At 43.2% G+C, this 19,123-nt stretch overlaps 1 long non-coding RNA gene across 1 annotated transcript; it reads left to right on the forward strand.

Moving 5' to 3' along the window:
• Positions 1-1,334: 1,334 nt before the first annotated feature.
• LOC147370094 (uncharacterized) lies at positions 1,335-15,843 on the forward strand. The gene is made up of 3 exons (XR_015168406.1): positions 1,335-1,579; positions 14,297-14,414; positions 14,512-15,843. It is a non-coding gene; the product is annotated as an uncharacterized LOC147370094 (long non-coding RNA).
• The last annotated feature ends 3,280 nt before the right edge of the window (positions 15,844-19,123 follow it).

The following is a 19,123-nucleotide window of genomic DNA, read 5'->3' on the forward strand; positions in this document are numbered from 1 at the left end:
ACCCCATAGACAGCAGCCCACCAGGCTCCCCCGTCCCTGGGATGCTCCAGGCAAGAACACTGGAGCGGGTTGCCATTTCCTTCTCCAATGCATGAAAGTGAAAAGTGAAAGGGAAGTCGCTCAGTCGTGTCCGACTCTTAGCGACCCCATGGACTGCAGCCCACCAGGCTCCTCCGTCCATGGGAGTTTCCAGGCAAGAATACTGGAGTGGGGTGCCATAATGGAACACAGACATGCGTAATCAGGAGAAGAATACAACAGAGTACCTCTCTCAAAGTCATCCTGCAGCCCCCCCCTCCCTTGGCAATATTTAGTCACCCATTCAAACACTTATATACAATTATATATATATATGAAGCAGTGTTTGCCATGATTGTAAAATAGGAATCAGAGAGCATTTTTCCTTACTGCAAATGATTAAACAAAGAGAGTAAATGAAGATGAAATATAAACTTTAGAGTACATAATTCTGGAGACCACACAATCACACATATGGAATATTTTTTCATAGCAAAGCCCCTCCCCACCCCAGTTGCCATCATTGTAAATAAGCAGAACAGTCTCGGGTTTACCTAAATCCATTCCCATTTTCCTAAACTTACTGACTGTATATGCTCTATCAGATAAATTTGTGGAGAGACTCCGAATGGGGTTGGAAAGAATGTTTATAAAAAGGAAAAAAGTCACCTCCAGGCATTTCAAAGGTTTTCTTTAGAAATACTGTAAATAACCAAGGGTATCTGCAATAAGACAGCCATCCTATAAAATTTAGAGGATTACTAAGTGTTAATTATCTTACAAGCTCTCCATTTTACTTCTTGCCCATGTCTTGCTTTTAATTAATGTTTCTCTTTGAGCTAGGAGAGCAATAATTTTCTTGGCTGTTTCTTCACTGAGAGATTTGCTATTCTTCCCAAATCTTGATATGTAGCCTTATTTTCTACTAGGAGAAGCCCAGGAGAAAAACAACATACAGCATCAAAGATAGGGATTCTAACTAAGCTTCGAGATGTTGTTAAAATATTGTTTAATCACAGAACTTTTCTGAGCCAGTGCTGAACAATGTTTTTCTATCTCTCTGTATCCCATGGCTATCATTCATTCATTGATTCTTCTATTTGATCATTTGTCTATAGATTTATCTGTTTATGCAACATTGGTTGAGTATACTTTGACTTCCAGGCACAGTTAGGCTCTGAAACTCACAAAGTTGAACAAGACTCAGCCTGTGGGTGTTTCACTTATAGAAGAGACACAGGAATAAATGATAAATAAGTGTAATATAAGTCCTTTATTCCATTTGAACCTCAAACTGGCCCTGTAAGTTAGTGCTACTGTCTGAAAGTCTGTGTCCCTCCAAAAGTCAAATGTGGAAATTCCTACCTTTTTTATTGGTCTGGCGTGTGAGAGGTGATTGGGTCAGGAGGGTGGCGCCCTCCTAAATGAGATCAGTCCTCTTATAAAAGAGGGTCCAGAGCTCCTTCTTTCCTTCCTCCATGTGGGAATACAAGGAAGTCTGAGACGTGGAAGAGGGCCCTCGTCCAACCATCGTGCTCCTAGACAGTCAGTCTCTGCAACCGTAAGAAATAAATCTCTGTTGTTGATGAGCCGCCTGTCCATGGCATTGTGTTGTAGCAGCCTGAATGAACTAAGACAGTTCAGTGGGATGGTTGTTGATAGTCTCGCATTATAGGTGAAGAAATGGAGGCTTAAATGGCAGTTAAGTAAATTATCCAGGGCCTACAAATGTAGGACCAGGACTTAACTTCAGTTCTAATTCCAAAGCCACATTCTTCTGCCGTGCTACACGGCGCTGAAGTCCTTCCTTGAGACGCTCCTGGAGACAGCACTCAGCACGGCTGGGAAACAAGCTCCTTTTCCTCCGTGATGCGGCCACTTTACTGACCCTTGCCACCTGAGCCATGAATCATGAAGTATGCCCTCAAGCTGACAAGTTCACTAAATAAACAAGGACTTTATTCCTTTTGTCTGTTGATAACAGAAAGACAAGCTTGTACTACGCACCCACGTTTCCCACATCTGTCCTTCAGCAAGAGCAAACTTAAAATCCAATTAAGACCCAGGCATGGAGGAATGAGACTCGTCCCTGAAAGCAAACTAACACATCTTCCCGGTGATGTTATCGACAGACATTTTCCTTTCCTGCAACAAGTCAAATTATCATGGTGTTCCCTGCAGAGCCAAATTATAATATATAGCAAGCTATGTTGCGATAAGCGTAAGAAAGAGATAAAGCTAGGTGTGTGTCACTGGCATAAAACAAGCTGACTGTCTACTTCGGAACGATTTGTCCAAAAGCAGAATTGAAACATGAATGGTAGGGAGGTGGGCCTGGACTTAGAAGAAACACATGGCTACAGTGATTGTAAATAAATAAGGTCAGGTTTGGTAAGACTTCGCTGGCCCACGTACCCCTCCTGGATGTTCAGATCGCTCCTGGGGTGATGAATGATACGACCCAAAACTGTCCCAAAAGAGGCTTCTGTGTCCTGGCTGTCACTGGTCACATGACCCTAGCCAGACCACTAAGACTCAATTTGTGGATTTCTGTTGGGACAACAGGAAGCTCCTTTTTCTCCCTCCCTCCCTCCTTCTTCCTTTTTTTTTTGTTTTTGTTTGATTGGAAGCTGGGAGTATATAAGTCTCCACAGAGCTTATAAGGGGCAGAAGATGGAAAGAGCCTGTCTGAGAGTCAAGCCAACACAGAGAAAACTTGACTTAAAACATGAAGGAAAAGTGAGTCCGAACAGTATCGTCTCGACCAAGCACACACCACGCCTGAACTGAGAGCTGCCCCCGCGCTGCTCTGGTCATTAAACCTACAGATTCCTTTGGGTTTCCTGTCTCCCCTCTCCCTTGCTGTTTCTTGCTCTCCCTTTTTCTTCTTAGGCCAGTTTGATACTTATTTCTGGTACTTACTACTAAGTTCTAACTGAGGGAAACAGCAAGCAACAATTCTTCCCAGTGATTCTGTATTTCTTTGTCTGAAAAGCTGTAGATTATTAGAGACAGCAGCCATTCAGCCCCACAAATCCTTTGCTGTGCAGTCCACAAGATTCAGCCTTGTCCCTTTTCTTGATTTTTAGTGAGCAACCGAAATAGGTTTTGTAAAAATATAGCCTTAGAATGATTAAAAAAAAATTTTTTTTTAATTGAAGTATAGTTGATTTATGGGGCTTCCCTCGTGGCTCAGACAATAAAGAATCTGCTTGCCATGAGGGAGAACTGGTTTCGATCTGGTCAGGAAGATCCCCTGGAGAAGGGAATGGCAACCCACTCCAGTATTATTGCCTAGAGAATTCCACGGACAGAGGAGCCTGGCGGGTTACAGTCCATGGGGTCACAAAGGGCCCTACACGCCTGAGCAACTAACACACACACACACGAAGTTAATTTACACTATTGTGATAGTTTCAGGTGTACAGCGAAGTGATTCAGGTTTTTGCAGATTATGTTCTACTATAGGTTATCTAAAATATTGAATGCAATTCCCTGTGCTATGCATTAAGTTCTTCTTGCTTATCTGTTTTATGTGTAGTAATTTGCATCTGTTAATCCCATACTGCTGACTTGCCTCTTCCCCCCTCTCCTTGATAACCATGAGTTTGTTTTCTCTGTCAGTGAATCTGCTGTATACAGATTCATTTTTAATATTTTTAAAGATTCCACATATAAGTAATATCACGTAGTATTTATCTTTCCCTGTCTGACATAATACTTTATTTGTTAATGGAAAGCTAATTTTATTATGAAATCCTGAGACCAGAAACAGTTCAATGCTTGCATGGTTAATGACATTTTCTGTTGGTATAATAAAATGCAATCTTTTATTTTAAAGATAATAGCCATTTAAAATGATCCGATAAACATGGTACACTGAGTTCATCATAAGGCTTTTTCTCTAGTCCCTTTCTCATTATCTCTTTAATCCTGCCAGATCCCTCTGAAAAAAACACCTTGGTTTCCATGAGATTCCATAAGCACATAGTTTTGTATGGTTTCTGTAAGCTGAAAAAATAAGAATGGTTTCTAAAAGTAAAGATCTCTGGGGCCCTCCATCTGAAATCCCCATGGCAGACATCATGTCTCAGTAGGTTTTCCTTCCTCTATTTATTCCTCATTCAACAACAACCATGACAGCACATGAGTCCTGAGGAACTGAAGACTTTGTACACACAGACTAGCAAGACACATTCTCGCTGTCTGGGGTGGAGAGGGAAAGGAAAACTCGTACAGAGCTTTCTGTTTCCTTTATTCTAAAAATCACTGTACTACTTTAATGCTTTTATTTGAAAAGTCTAGGCCCCCAAAGGGAGAAGGCAGTGGCACCCACTCCAGTGCTCTTGATGGGAGAAGGCAGTGGCACCCCACTCCAGCACTCTTGCCTGGAAAATCCCATGGACGGAGGAGCCTGGTGGGCTGCAGTCCATGGGGTCGCTAAGAGTCGGACATGACTGAGCGACGTCCCTTTCACTTTTCACTTTCATGCATTGGAGAAGGAAATGGCAACCCACTCCAGTGTTCTTGCCTGGAGAATCCTAGGGACGGGGGAGCCTGGTGGGCTGCCGTCTATGGGGTCACACAGAGTCGGACACGACTGAAGTGACTTAGCAGTAGCAGTAGCAGACCCCCAAAATTAGATTGAATTTTTTAAAAGGATAATTAAAAAATGTTTAATTGAAGGACAATTGCTTTACAATGTTGTGTTGTCAGAAACCATAACAAGCAACCCTTGTTGAGTTTCTGCTGTACAACAACATGAATCAACGATAGATATCGCACGCCTCCTTCTTGAACCGCCGTCCCACCCTGCACCCCTTCCCAGCTCTCCCCGTTGTCACAGAACACGGGCTCCGTGTGTCATAAAGCGCCTTCCCGCTGGCCGGCTGCACTGCTCACGGTAGTGGGTGTGTTTCAACACTGCCCTCTCTAACAGCCCCGCCTTCTCCTTCCCCTGTTGTTTCCCCAAGTCTGTGCTCCGTGCTTGCATCTCTATTCCTGCTCTGCAAATAGGTTCATCAGCGCCATTTTTTCTGCATTCCACATGTATGCATTAATATATGATATTTGTTTTTCTCTTTCTGACTTAATTCACTCTATATAAGAGGCTCTGGTTTCCTCACCCCAGTAGAACTGACTCACATTTGTTCGTTTTTAAGGCTGAGTATATTTCATTGTATATATGTACCACAGCTTCTTTATCCATTCACATAAATTGGATTTTGAGTAAACAGTTTAAACTTGAAACTAGTTTATCAGGCAAATATGTTGACTTGTCTGGTTTTGGTACCATATATAAACACAAATACATTATATGGGCCTGGGGGTGGGCTAAGGTTTAAAATAAAACATGAAATAAAACATAAAATAAAAGCATAAAATAAGCCATAAAATAAAACACGAAAACAACTTTAATACTTCCAATAAAAGTGAGTGTGTGTGTGTGCACGCTCAAACATGTCTGACTCTTTGCGACCTCATGGACTGTAGATGCCAGCCTCCTCTGTCCGTGGGATTTCCCAGGCACGGATACTGGAGGGGGTTGCCATTTCCCTTTCCAGCAGATCTTCCCGACCCAGAGATTGAACCCAGGCCTCCTGCATTGGTAAGCAGGTTCTTTACCACTGAGATATCAGGGAACCCAAAAGTCAGTGTGTAACCGACGGCAAACGCTGAAAGAGGTTGTAAAGAAACTAACACTCATTCTGCTCTAACGTGATAAGCACTTTTATAATAAGTTTTCTCAGTTACTTCTCAGAACCTCCTATGCGGCTGGCACTATCATCCCTGGGGATCATTCTGCCCTGCCTCCTCCCGGCAGGTGCCGTCCTCCAAGAAGGTTGGAAAGGCTGGGAGAGCCCTCCGGGCAGGCCTGGGTACACCAGCCTCTGCAAGCAGGCACCAGGGGGGTGGGCATGGGCCATTCCCAGGCCTAGGGCTCCTGATTCCGGCGGTTCCCTTCCCAGCAGCAGTCTGATTAGACTAAGCAGTGCAGTGCAGATGTGTAACTGTACCCGACTGATGATCACCTCTGACTCACCCAAGTCAGCTCCGAGGAGCAGCAGGTCCTCCATAGCAGATGCTCTCCGAGGTCAGGCAGGAGGTGACCCTTTCCTGCACAATCATATTCTCTGTTGTAACAGGAAGTTTTGGCTGTCACCTAATCCCCTTTCAAACTACCTCCCAGATAATTCTTAAGGAAACATTTATTCAATTACAAGGAATGGTTTTCTTTGTAATGTTATTATGTTAAAGCACAGATCCTATCATCAGGGCAACCTCATGTAGGGCATAATTATGTCGTTTTGACAGAGACCTTTGTTCCTACCTTGCCAGAGTCCTTTGCTCCCTAGATCCCCACCCTATGGTTACAGGAACGAAAATCCTGTCATTGTTCTGCCTCCTTCTCACCTCATCCTGCAGTTTTCTCTCCCTACGCTGTGGTTGATCTTCACAGTCCCTCCTCTTTCTTAGATCAATTTCTGCTTTTTCTACTTGTCATTGTTCAGTTGTTCAGTCATGACCAACTCTTTGCAACCCCATGGACTGCAGCACGCCAGGTTCCCTGTCCTTCACCATCTCCCAGAGCCTGCTCAAACTCATGTCCATCAAGTCGGTGATGCCATCCAACCATCTTATCCTCTGTCGTCCCCTTCTCCTTCCACCTTCAATCTTTCCCAGCTTCAGGGTCTTTTCCAAGGAGTTGGCTCTTTGCATCAGGAGACCAAAGTATTGGAGTTTCAGCTTCAGCATCAGTCCTTCCAATGAACACCCAGGACTGATCCCCTTTAGGATGTACTGGTTGGATCTCCTTGCAGTCCAAGAGACTCTCAAGAGTCTTCTCCAACACCACAGTTCAAAAGCCTCAGTTCTTCAGTGCTCAGCTTTCTTTATGGTCCAACTCTCACATCCATACACGACTACTGGAAAAACCATAGCTTTGACTAGATAGACCTTTGTGGGCAAAGTGATGTCTCTGCTTTTTGATATGCTGTCTAGGTTGGTCATAGCTTTGGAAGCAAGGAGCAATGTCTTTTAGTTTCATGGCTGCAGTCACCATCTGCAGTGATTTTGGAGCCCAAGGTAAATAAAGTCAATCATTGCTTCCACTGTTTCCCCATTTATTTGCCATGAAGTGATGGCACCGGATGTCACGATCTTAGTTTTTTGAATGTTGGGTTTTAAGCCAACTTTTTCACTCTCCTCTTTCACTTTCATCAAGAGGCTCTTTGGTTCTTCTTCACTTTCTGCCTTAAGGGTGATGTTATCTGCATATCTGAGGTTACTGATATTTCTCCCGGCAATCTTGATTTCAGCTTATGCTTCATCCAGCCTGGCATTTGGCATGATGTGCTCTGCATATAAGTTAAATAAGCAGGGTGAAAATATACAGCCTTGAAGTATTCCTTTCCCAATTTGGAACCAGTCTGTTATTCCATGTCTGGTTCTAACTGTTGCTCCTTGACCTGCATCAGGTTTCTCAGGAGATGGGTAAGGTGGTCTGGTATTCCCTTCTTTTTAAGAATTTTCCAGTTTGTTGTGATCCACAGAGTCAAAGGCTTTGGCATAGTCAATAAAGCAGAAGTAGATGTTCTTTTGGAACTCTCTTGCTTTTTCGATGATCCAACAGATGTTGGCAGTTTGATCTCCGGTTCTTCTGCCTTTTCTGAATCCAGTTTGAACATCTGGGGGTTCTCAGTTCACACAGTGTTGAAGCCTGACTTGGAGAATTTGGGGCATTGCTTTGCTAGTGTGTGAAGTGAGTGTTGTTGTGCGGTAGTTTGAACATTCTTTGGTATTGCCCTTCTTTGGGATCGAAATGAAAACTGACCTTTATCTACTAGTTAACCCTCATTATCCTCCTGGACTGCAGATGACTCCTCTGAGGTCTCTCAATAACTTTCATTTTAAATTCAGACGATGAGGTTCAGAAAAGTCAGTTACATTACTGGTAACACTAGAGCAAAGATTTGAATTCAAAGCCCACATGCTTTACTCTGGTTCTTCTCACAATTGCTTCATTTGTGTTGATTTAGAAAATTAAATAGTAACAGAGTAGAGTTTTTGGAGTATTTAACATGAATCATCCCCTATGGCCAATTATCCTGCTGTTGAACATTTTCAACAACACATAAATAAAATGTGTATGTTCACACATTATAATATTTTTAGTATTACTTTTTCACCCAAGGACATTCTAAAATTGATTTTTATCCAGATTTTTAGTAATAATTGATTGTATCCTATAACCTTGCACTTTTAAAGAAAATTATATTGCTTTTACCTAAAGCTCTTGTGAAAAGATATTCTTCAAAGGAAAAAAATGAAATAAATAATATATAAAGTTAAGTTTAGTTTCCTCAAAATTGCCCTTGGTTGGATTTGTAATGCCAATCTTGTTGGTGTTGGTATGTGTAAAGATAACTGTTGATGAAGTTCCTGTGCCAAGTTCCAAATGGCCGATCATTATAGTTAGTCCAGGAAGTTGAAAATATTTCCAAGGTTATCTATACTTTGAAGTTTTGCTTGTGGTACATTTTATGCAAAGTTCTTCTTACCTGATGGGTAAGATTTTATTTTTTTTGAGGGTTTTTAGGGCAATGTAATCTCATAAATAATTATTATTTTGGACTGTAAAATAGAATATATCCTTGAGATTCTGTTTCTTTTAGATATAAATTATTGATTGCTTGGGCTTCCCTCGTGGCTCAGTGGTAAAGAATCTTCCTGCCAATGCAGAAGCTGCAGGAGATGCAGGTTCACTCTCTGGTCTGGGATGATCCCCTGGAGAAGGAAATGGCAATCCACTCCAGTATTCTTCCTGGGAAATCCAGGGCCAGAGGAGCCTGGAGGGCTACAGTCCATGGGTCGAAAAAGAGTTAGACACAACTCAGCATCTAAACAACGATTGATTGCTCATGTTTCTAAAAGTAATACCATGTATGAATGTTGGTTATTGGCAATAACTTCCACAGTCTTGTTTTACTTCTGTCTTATGCATTTAACCAGCTTAATCTGCTAACGAGCCAGACTATGAAAGGACTTTGAGACAATCATTTATTCACTCACTCATTTAAACAAATGGTTTGAGTGGATGCTGAGGGTCAGGCACTGTGCTGGATCCTGAGTGAAGTATCACGCAGGACAAGACCTCTGCCCTCCAGAGTCTAGTTGGGAAGACAGACGGCCGACCAGTGAGCAAGTATCTCACCTGTGACACACCTTGTCGGGGCTACAGAGGAGAACGTGAAATCAGAACCTGGCAAAAGCAAAGGCGGAGAGCAGGAAGCTACACTGTCCAGGTCTGATTGATTCACGCTTCAGAAATATTTCCTTGGCTACATATTCCTATATATTTCTGAATCTTGACCATAGTATTTTTGCTGTGCTGCCAGAGTAACACTGTCTTCCTCAAGAGAGTGGTAAACTTGAACTAGTGAAGATCAGGAAGCAGGTAAAATCGGCTCTACTTCTTTATTTACTTAGCCACCCACTCCACTAAACATGCATTTCATTCTGTTAGCTTCTTCTTTAAAAAATTAAAGTACGGGTGGTTTATATATTTTATAAGTTTCAGGTGTACAACATACGGATTCAGTGTTTTTATAGACTTTCCTCCATTTAAGGTCATTATAAACTCCTGGCTCTCCTCCCTGTGCTGCCCAGTGTAGTCTCACGGTTCATTTGTTTTATACTCAGTAGCTCCTACCTCTCGATCCCCGACTCCTGTCTTGCTCTTACCCCACCCTCTTCCTACTGGTAACTACTGGTGTGTTTGCTATATCTGTGAGTGTGTTTCTGTTTTGTTATATATTTTAGATTCTACGTATAAGTGATACTAAACAGTATTTGTCTTTTTCTGAATTATCTTGCTAAGCATGATATCCTCCAAACTCATCCAAGTTGCTGCAAGTGGCTAAACGTCCTTCTTTTTAACAGCCAAGTAACATTGCGCTGTGTGTGTGTCTGTGTGTGTGTGTGTGTGTCTGTGTGTGTCTGCGTGTGTGTGTAGAACACACATTCTTTATCTGTCATCTGTTGATAGTCGCTGAGGTTGTTTCCTGTATCTTGGCCGTTGTTAAAAAGTAAACCCGCTGTGATGTTGGGTACAGGTAGCTTTCAAACCAGTGTCTTCACTTTCACTGTATATCTACCTGGGAGCGGAATCGTTGGATCGTGTGGTAGTTTTATTACTAATTTCTGAGGAACTTACATACTGTTTTCCATTCGGCTGCAGTGTAAATATATCACTCGACTCCCTTCTAGCCTACAGGGTTTCTGCAGAGAAGGCAGCCGATTGCTGTGTGCGGCTCCCTTGTTTGTGATGCTTTGTTTTTCTCTTGCTGTTTAAAATTCTGTCTTTAAACTTGGCCATTTTAATTATTATATATCTTGGTATGGATTTCTTTGGGTTCATCATCTTTAACAGTCTCTGTGCTCTCTGTGGCTGAAAATCTGTTTCCTTCTTCAGCTTCAGGGAGTATTTCAACCAAAATTTGATCAAATACTTTTTGACCTGATTCTCTCTATTCTTCTGGGACCCGTATAATGTGAATGTTGGACGCCTGATGTTGTCCTAGAGGTTCCTTAAAATATATTAATTAAAAAAAAATTTTTTTAATGTGGACCATTTTTAAAGTCTTTAGTGAGCTTGTTACAATATGGTTTCTGTTTTTTGTTTTGGTTTTTTGGCTGCGAGACATGTGGGATCTTAGCCCACATGTATTTAACCAAACACGGATTGAACTTGCACCTCCTTCGTTGGAAGGTCAGGTCTTTACTGGAGCATCAGGGAAGTCCCAAAGCATCCTTATCTCTTTAAGTTTGTGTTTCTTCTTCTTGTTCTGATTCCACAGTTTCCATTACTTTGTCTTCTAGATCACCCGTGCATCCCTCTCTGTCGTCTCATCTGCTGTCAGTTCCCTCCAATCATATTTCTCGTTTGTTGTATTCTTCAGTTCTGACCACTTCGGTTTTTATATTTTCTAGTTCCTTGTTAAAATTCTTATGTTTATCTGTTCTTTCCCCAAGGTCAGTTAGCAGTTTTGTTAGTAATGTTAGGAGATATTTATCTGGTAAATTATCTGTTTCATTAGGCTTTTCTTCTTTTCTTCTTTCATCTGAAACAAATTCCTCTGTCTTTCCATTTTGTTTAGCTTTCTGTCTCTCTGAAATTAGGCGATGCAGCTATGGATCCAAGTTTCACAGGGGTGCGCTTGGTGGGGAGCGTCCCTATGGCACCAGGTATGCCAAGTGGCTTTGGTGGAGAGCTGGAGCCAAGGCGAGCAGGGTCGCCTCCTCGCCCCGGGTGTTTGGCAGCTGTCACCCTGGTGCGCAGGGCTGCAGATGGCGGGCGGAGCCAGGCCCTGTGTGAGCAGGGGCTTCTCCTGCTCAGGGGTCGCTGCCCCCGTCCGGGCGGGCCTGAGGTCCAGGGCGCTGGAGCAGACCGCCCGAGGGTCGGGTCAGAGCAGGCTCTGTTCCCTCCCAGTGTGTGCCCTCCCCACCCCCACGGGCACTTTGCTCTAATGGCGAGAATACCAGAGCAAGAGGGTCTCCAGTGGTGCCCGGCGCGAGTCTAACGTGTGCTTGGCGTGCGCTGGGATGGTCCCGCCAGCCGGTGGGAGCCCGCGCAGTGGCCCGCCCAGCGCCTCTGCGCCCTTTCTGGTGACAGACGCCCCGCTCCGCTCTGAGGCCGAGCCGGCGCTCAGCTGACTCGGCTTCTTCCTGTTGCATGCATACCCCTCGACAGGCAGTGGCCTCTTCACCCTGGCGGAGAGCAGGGTCAGGTGAGTGGCTGGCGCAGGGGTGAGTGGGGGCCGGGGATCCGCTGGGGGGTCTCGCGCACCCCAAGCTCCAGGCCTCAGGGCGACGGCCGCCTTCCTCTTGCTCGGCCGCAGGGCTGCTCCGGGCTGGCCCGGCTCCACGCGTGTGCGCTCCTTGGCACCGGCAGCCAGCCTCCACCCTGGTGCAGAGTGGAGCCACTGCAAGAGGACCTGGAGCGGGCACCCGGCTCAGGCCAGGCTTTACGCGTGGCGGTCACGGGACCGGCCAGGGCCCCCGGGCTGTTTCCAGTTTACTTGTCCGCCTTGTTTCGGGAGCAATCAAGCATGCTCGGTTCTCTTCTCCATCTGAGTCTCGGCTCCTTTTAGCCTCTGGGAAGCTCCATTGGTTTTCAAACCAAATGCGAAGACCTGAATCCTGGTGTTGGATCCCCAGCGCCGGGGCGCCTAACACGTGGCTGGGACTTCCCCCCAGGAAGGATGGGTAAGTCTGTGATACCCTCTCTTCTCCTGTGCCCCCTGTTGGACGTGCGGGTCCCTACCTGATCGCGTCTCCTCCTTCCCTTCCTGACTCTGTGTGGATCTTGTTTTACAGCCTTGGTTCGGGAAGAGCCTTTCTGCCAGTCTCCAGTTTGTTCTTGGTGAGACTTGCTCCATATTTAGATGATTTTTGATGTGCTTGTGGAGGGTGGTAATCTCTATGTGCTTCTACTCTACCAGCTTTATCTCCTTCCACTTCTGTTAGATTTTCCTGGAAGGCCAGAGTTGTAAAGATGCAAAATATGTGGAGGAGGGCTTCTGCTTCTGAGCAGGACCTGATAGGCCACTACTCTTACTTGAATAACACAATATTACAGAAGTCATTTTCAAATCATTAGAGAGCTGTGAAAGCAATGAAGACCAAAGGAGTCAAACTTCTAGAGAGGGAACAACTCTGAGATTACCTCAAATGGTTGGTATTTTTCTCTTGGGGCGTTTGTCAGTCTTAGAGATGGAATGATACCTGGGTTGGACACATGTGCAGGGACTTTGCTGGAAGAAGAGAAACCAGCAAAGCTTTTATAATCTTCTGCAGCACTGGTAGGCTGCAGTCCATGGGGTCGCTAAAAGTGGGACATGACTGAGTGACTTCACTTTAACTTTTCACTTTCATGCATTGGAGAAGGAAATGGCAACCCACTCTAGTATTCTTGCCTGGAGAATCCCAGGGACAGAGGAGCCTGTTGGGTGCCGTCTATGGGGTCGCACAGAGTTGGACACGACTGAAGCGACTTAGCAGCAGCAGGAGCACTGGAAACTTGAAGAGCCTCAAATGAATGCCTGAATCTCCGCATTGTATTGAAATCTCCCACGGTCTCACAGAGCCTAGAAGCAAATTCTCATTAAGAAGAGATCTGTCTCAAATACATGGCCAGTCTCCCACTTTGGACATTTGTCAAATCTTGAAGTTGCATGGGACGGGAAGCCAAAAAGTAAGCTTAAAACTTCTGAAGGGCAGAAATGTGTCTTTGCAGGCTTTCAGTAATGAAAAGGCAAAGAATCACCATGCCTGAAATGAAAATAGTTATGGGATAGTTATGAACAAGGACAGTGATTAAGCCAGAAATAAACTGAATCTTACTAAAACTTTATGCCAGTCCAGTTCCTGGTTGGATTTAAGTGATTAGCCCGCATTCTTCTGCCCAGTAGTGGTGTATTAGTCAGCCTGGGGGCTGGACTGCCCTGGCAGTCCAGTGGCTAATACTCTGTGCACCCAATGCAGGGGACCTGGGTTCAAATCCCAGTCAGGGAACTAGATCCTACAAATAAATATAAATAAATATTGGGCTTTCCTGATTGTTCAGACAGTAAAGAATCTGCCTGCAATGCAGGAGACCCGGATTTGATCCCCGGGGTTGGGAAGATTCCCTGGAGAAGGGAATGGCAACCCACTTCAGTATTCTTGGCTGGAAAATTCCATGGACAGAGGAGCCTGGTGACCTACAGTCCATGGGGTTGCAAAGAGTTGGATACGACTGAGCGACTAACACACACTTCAGTCAGCTTGGGCTGCCGTTACAACATACTACTGGTTGGTTTAAACACTGCAAACTTTATTTGTCTCAGCTCTGGAGCCTGGGAAAGCCAAGATCGAGGTTTCAGCTGATCTGTTTCTGTTTGAGTCTTTTCCTGGTTTGCTGACGGTGGCCTTTTAGCTGTGCCCTCTCCTGGCCTGTCCTCCGTGTGTGAGAACGGTGAGGGGTGCAGGTGGTAAGCACGGCCACTGATCCTGACAGATGAGGGTCCTACTCACGGGATTTCATTGAATCTTAATTACTTCCTTGACGGTCCCATGTCCAAATATGGTCACATTGGGAGTTAGAGCTTCAGTATAAGAATTTTGGGAGGACACAATTCATCCACAGCAAGAAGACACAGAAAACTTTTTTCTTATGGAAAATAGTAATTGGAACTTCTCTGGGTCTTTTGTACAAAACATCCTATCTGCAATCAAGGATTACTAGACATGTGAGGAGGCAAGTTCATATGACTAGCAATCAAGAGGAACAATCAACAATCAAAAATCAAAATCAACAAAGGCAAACAGATGATCCATGTAATTGAAGTTAGCAGGTAAGAACTTCAAAATAGCTGTTACTGGGGCCTTCTGGGTAGCTGAAGACAGCGACAGCTGCCTAGCTACTCACCTCCTGATATTTCTTCCTCAAAGGATCAAGCAACAAGACAGGATATCCAAATCTGTATAGAACCATGCCTTCAAGATAACTTCAAGACAGAGAATGCCAAGACTTTAAAAACGACTGTGAATTAAAAGAGAAAAATCACCACGTCCCAGCGCGCGGTCTCTTGTACTTGCTGACGCCTGTGTGACCGGAAGACTCTAGTGGGTAAAGGCAAACCGAGAAAACCCAGCAAAGTAAGAAAGGGAAGCTGGCAGAGAGGCCTGAGCTCACCCCAAACCACCGTCTTCAAGTCTGAAATCGCCTTCCGTGTGAAAATGCTATCACAGTATCCAGGCAGAGGATAGCATGGAAAGGGCAGTCCTCGCCCTGTGGAAGCAGTTATTTAAAGGGCGTCGTTCAAAACACTACTTCAGAAGACAGAGAAGGAAAGGAGAGGACAAACATCCTTTGTAATTGGGTCATGAAGAGAAAATGAAAGAAAAGATAGAAGTTTTAGGGTCCTATAAGGTCAAAGAGAAAGAAAACATTGTGTGGCTTACATTTCTTCCCCCTGCTACTAAAAAAATGAACACAATAACCCCTAAAAACACATGGATCTTATAAATTCCTGAAAGATGTATCCATTAAGTCAGGAACCTTACAAAACACTACAATACCATAAAAATAAAAAGAAATGTCAACAAATTCATATAAAGTTGTTTCAAAAACAATCAGGAAATTTTTTTTTATATATATCAACTGAGTAACAACCTACCTCCCATGAGAAGCAGAAGAAAATTGTAAGTCAACACTCCAAACAGAATCATATATACTCATCAAAGCATTTGAAGGTATAAAAAAACAACCTCTGAATCAGAAATTTAAAAAAATAAAGGAACATAAAAGGATAAAAACTTGAAGAAATACACAGAGTTAATTGAATTCTGGAAAGAAATGGATTAAAAAGACAAAAAATATGATAAATAACAAGAATATAAGGTGCCCAAGGGAAGAAAAGACATAAAAATCTCATAGGCATATAAGAAAGGCAAGAAAATAAATAAGAGAATAAGGTAAAAGAAAATAAAAACACAAAGAGAAAGTAGAGGAAGAGAAGAAAGGCAAAGAACAATACAAAAAAGAAAACTACTAACCAACATCCTCTTGGTATTGATGCAAACACACTAAATAAATATTAGCAAGTGGAATCCACATTAAGAAATACACCACAACCAAGTGGAATTTATTCAAGGAACACAAGATTTGTTAAATATTAGGAAAAGCATGAATATCATATACTATCTCAACTGTGCTAAAGAAAAAAAATCACATGAGTATCTATATGGATGCTGAAAAGACCTATGACAAAATTAAAACCCCATGCACAATAAAAACACTAACAAATAAGAATTATGAAATAAACAAATGGGACCTAATCCAATTGAAAAAAATTTTTATAGCAAAGGAAACCATAAACAAAATGAAAAGGCAAACTATGGGCTGGGAGAAAATATTTGTAAATGACGTGACTGGCAAGGGGTTAATTTATAAAATATACAAACAGCTCATATAATTCAATAACAAAAAAACCCAATCAAAAAATGAACTGAAGACCTAAATAATAATTTCTAAAAAGAAGACAGATGGCCAACAGGCATATAAAAAGATACTCAATATTGCTAATTATTAGAGAAATGCAAATAAAAATTACAATGAGGTACCACCTCACAGCAGTCAGAATGGCCATCATCAAAAGCCTCCAAGTAAAACATGTTGGAGAAAGTATGGGGAAAGGGAACTCTCCTGCACTGTTGGTGGGAATATAAACTGGTGCAACCACCATGGAAAACAGCATGGAGACTCCACAAAAACTAGAGTTCTGTATGGTCCTGCAGTCCTACCTCTAGGCGCATATCCAGGGGAAACTCAATTCAGAAGGACACACGCAGCCCAGTCTTCACTGCGGCAGCACTTACCACAGCCAAAACATGGAGCAAGTGCAGCGCTCGGTGGCAGGTGAGAGGATGAAGCAGATGTGTTACACTTACACAACAGAACACCACTGGGCCCTAAAAGAGTGGGGTGGAATACTGCCATCTGCAGCAACAGGGGTGGATCTAGACATGACCAGACTAGGTGAAGCAGTAGGAAAGAGAAAGACAAATGCCATTTGACATCACTTATATGTGGAACCTAAAATATGATACAGGTGGACAGGCACAGACACAGGCAACAGATTTGTGCTTGCCATGGGTGGGGGTAGGGAGGTGGATTAGGAGTTTGGGATTAGCAGATGCATATTATTACATATGCATATAATATATGTATATAATTGGCTATATAAAAAGGCAAAAAGATATGACACGGAAACATAAACTCCTCAGGTCGGTAGGTGCCCAATATGCCTCGGGAGAAGAGTGGAGAAATAACTCCAGAAAGAATGAAGAGACGGAGCCAAAGCAAAAGCAACTCCCAGTTGTGGATGTGACTGGTGATGGAAGTCTGATGCTATAAAGAGTAATATTGCGTAGGAACCTGGACTTTTAAGTCCATGAGTCAAGGTAAATTAGAAGTGGTCAAACAGGAGATGGCAAGAATGAACATTGACATTTTATGATTCAGTGAACTAAAAGGGACTGGAATGGATGAATTTAACTCAGATGACCATTTTATCTACTACTGTGGGCAGGAATCCTTTAGAAGAAATGGAGTAGCCCTCATAGTCAACAAGAGAGTCTGAAATTCCGTTCTGTTCAGTTCAGTTCAGTTGCTCAGTCGTGTTCTACTCTTTGTGACCCCATGAACTGCAGCACACCAGGCCTCTCTGTCCATCACCAACTCCCGAAGCTTGCTCAAATTCATGTCCACTGAGTCAGTGATGCTATCCAACCATCTCATCCTCTGTCATCCCCTTCTCCTCCCACCTTCAGTCTTTCCCAGAATCACAGTCTTTTCTAATGAGTCAGTTTTTCCCATCAGGTGGCCACAGTATTGGAACTTCAGCTTCAGCATCAGTTCTTCTAATGAATATTCAGGACTGATCTCCTTTAGGATGAACTGGTTGGATCTCCTTGCTGTCCAAGGGACTCTCAAGAGTCCTCTCTAACCCCACAGTTCAAAAGCACCAATTCTTTGGCACCCAGCTTTCTTGATGGTCCATTTCTCCCATCCACACATGACTACTGGAAAAACCATAGTCTTGACTAGACTGACATTTGTTGCAAAGTAATGTCTTTGCTTTTTCATATACTGTCTAGGTTGGTCATAGCTTTTCTAAGGAGCAAGCCTTTTTTTAATTTCATGGCTGCAGTCACCATCTGCAGTGATTTTTGAGTCCAAGAAAATAAAGCCTCTCCTCACTGTTTCCACTGTTTCCCCATCTATTTGCTATGAAGTGCTGGGACTGGATGCCATGATCTTAGTTTTTTTAATGTTTTTAAGCCAGCTTTTTCACTCTCCTCTTTCACTTTCATCAAGAGGCTCTTTAGTTCTTCTTCACTTTCTGCCATAAGGGTGGTGCAGTCTGGATATCTGAGGTTATTGATATTTCTCCCGGCAATCTTGATTCCACCTTGTGCTTCACCCAGCCTGGCATTTCTCATGATGTACTCTGCATATAAGTTAAATAAGCAGGGTGACAATATACAGTCTTGACGTACTCCTTATCCTATTTGGAACCAGTCTGTTGTTCCATGTTCAGTTCTAACTGTTGCTTCCTGACCTGCATAGAGATTTCTCAGGAGGCAGGTCAGGTGGTCTGGTGGTCTTCATCTGTTGAAGAATTTTCCACAGTTTGTTGTGATCCACACAGTCCAAGGTTTTGGTGTAGTCAGTGAAACAGAAATAAATGTTTTTCTGGAACTCTCTTGTTTTTCTATGATTCATCTGATGTTGACAATTTGATCTCTGGTTCCTCTGCCTTTTCTAAATCCAGCTTGAACATCTGGAAGTTCTCAGTTCATGTACTGTTGAAGCCTAGCTTTGGGAATTTTGAACATTACTTTGGTAGTGTGTGAGATGAGTGCAATTGTGCAGTAGTTTGAGCATTCTTTGGCATTGCCTTTCTCTGGGATCGGAATGAAAACTGACCTTTTCCAGTCCTGTGGCCACTGCTGGCATATTGAGTGCAGCACTTTCACAGCATCGTCTTTTACGATTTGAAACAGCTCAGCTGGAATTCTATCCCCTCCACTAGCTCTGTTCGTAGTGATGCTTCCTAAGGCCCACTTGACTTCACACTCCAGGATGTCCGGCTCTAGGTGAGTGATCCCACCATCATAGTTATTAAGATCTTTTCTGTACAGTTCTTCTGTGTATTGTTGCTACGTCTTCTTAATATCTTCTGCTTCTGTTAGGTCCATACCATTTCTGACCTTTATCAAGCCCATCTTTGCATGAAATGTTCCCTTGGTATCTCTAATTTTCTTGAAGAGATCTCTAGTCTCTCCCATTCTATTGTTTCCTCTATTTCTTTGCATTGATCACTGAGGAAAACTTTCTTATCTCTCCTAGGTATTCTTTGGAACTTTGCATTCAGATGGATATATCTTTCCTTTTCTCCTTTGCCTTTCACTTCTCGTCTTTTCTCAGCTATTTGTAAGGCTTCCTCAGACAGCCATTTTCCTTTTTGCATTTCTTTTTCTTGGGGATGGTCTTGAT

Source organism: Bos grunniens, chromosome 7 (genome assembly GCF_055505025.1).
Source record: "Bos grunniens cultivar Pamir isolate PY7600 chromosome 7, Bosgru_T2T1.0, whole genome shotgun sequence".
Classification (NCBI taxonomy): domain Eukaryota; kingdom Metazoa; phylum Chordata; class Mammalia; order Artiodactyla; family Bovidae; genus Bos; species Bos grunniens.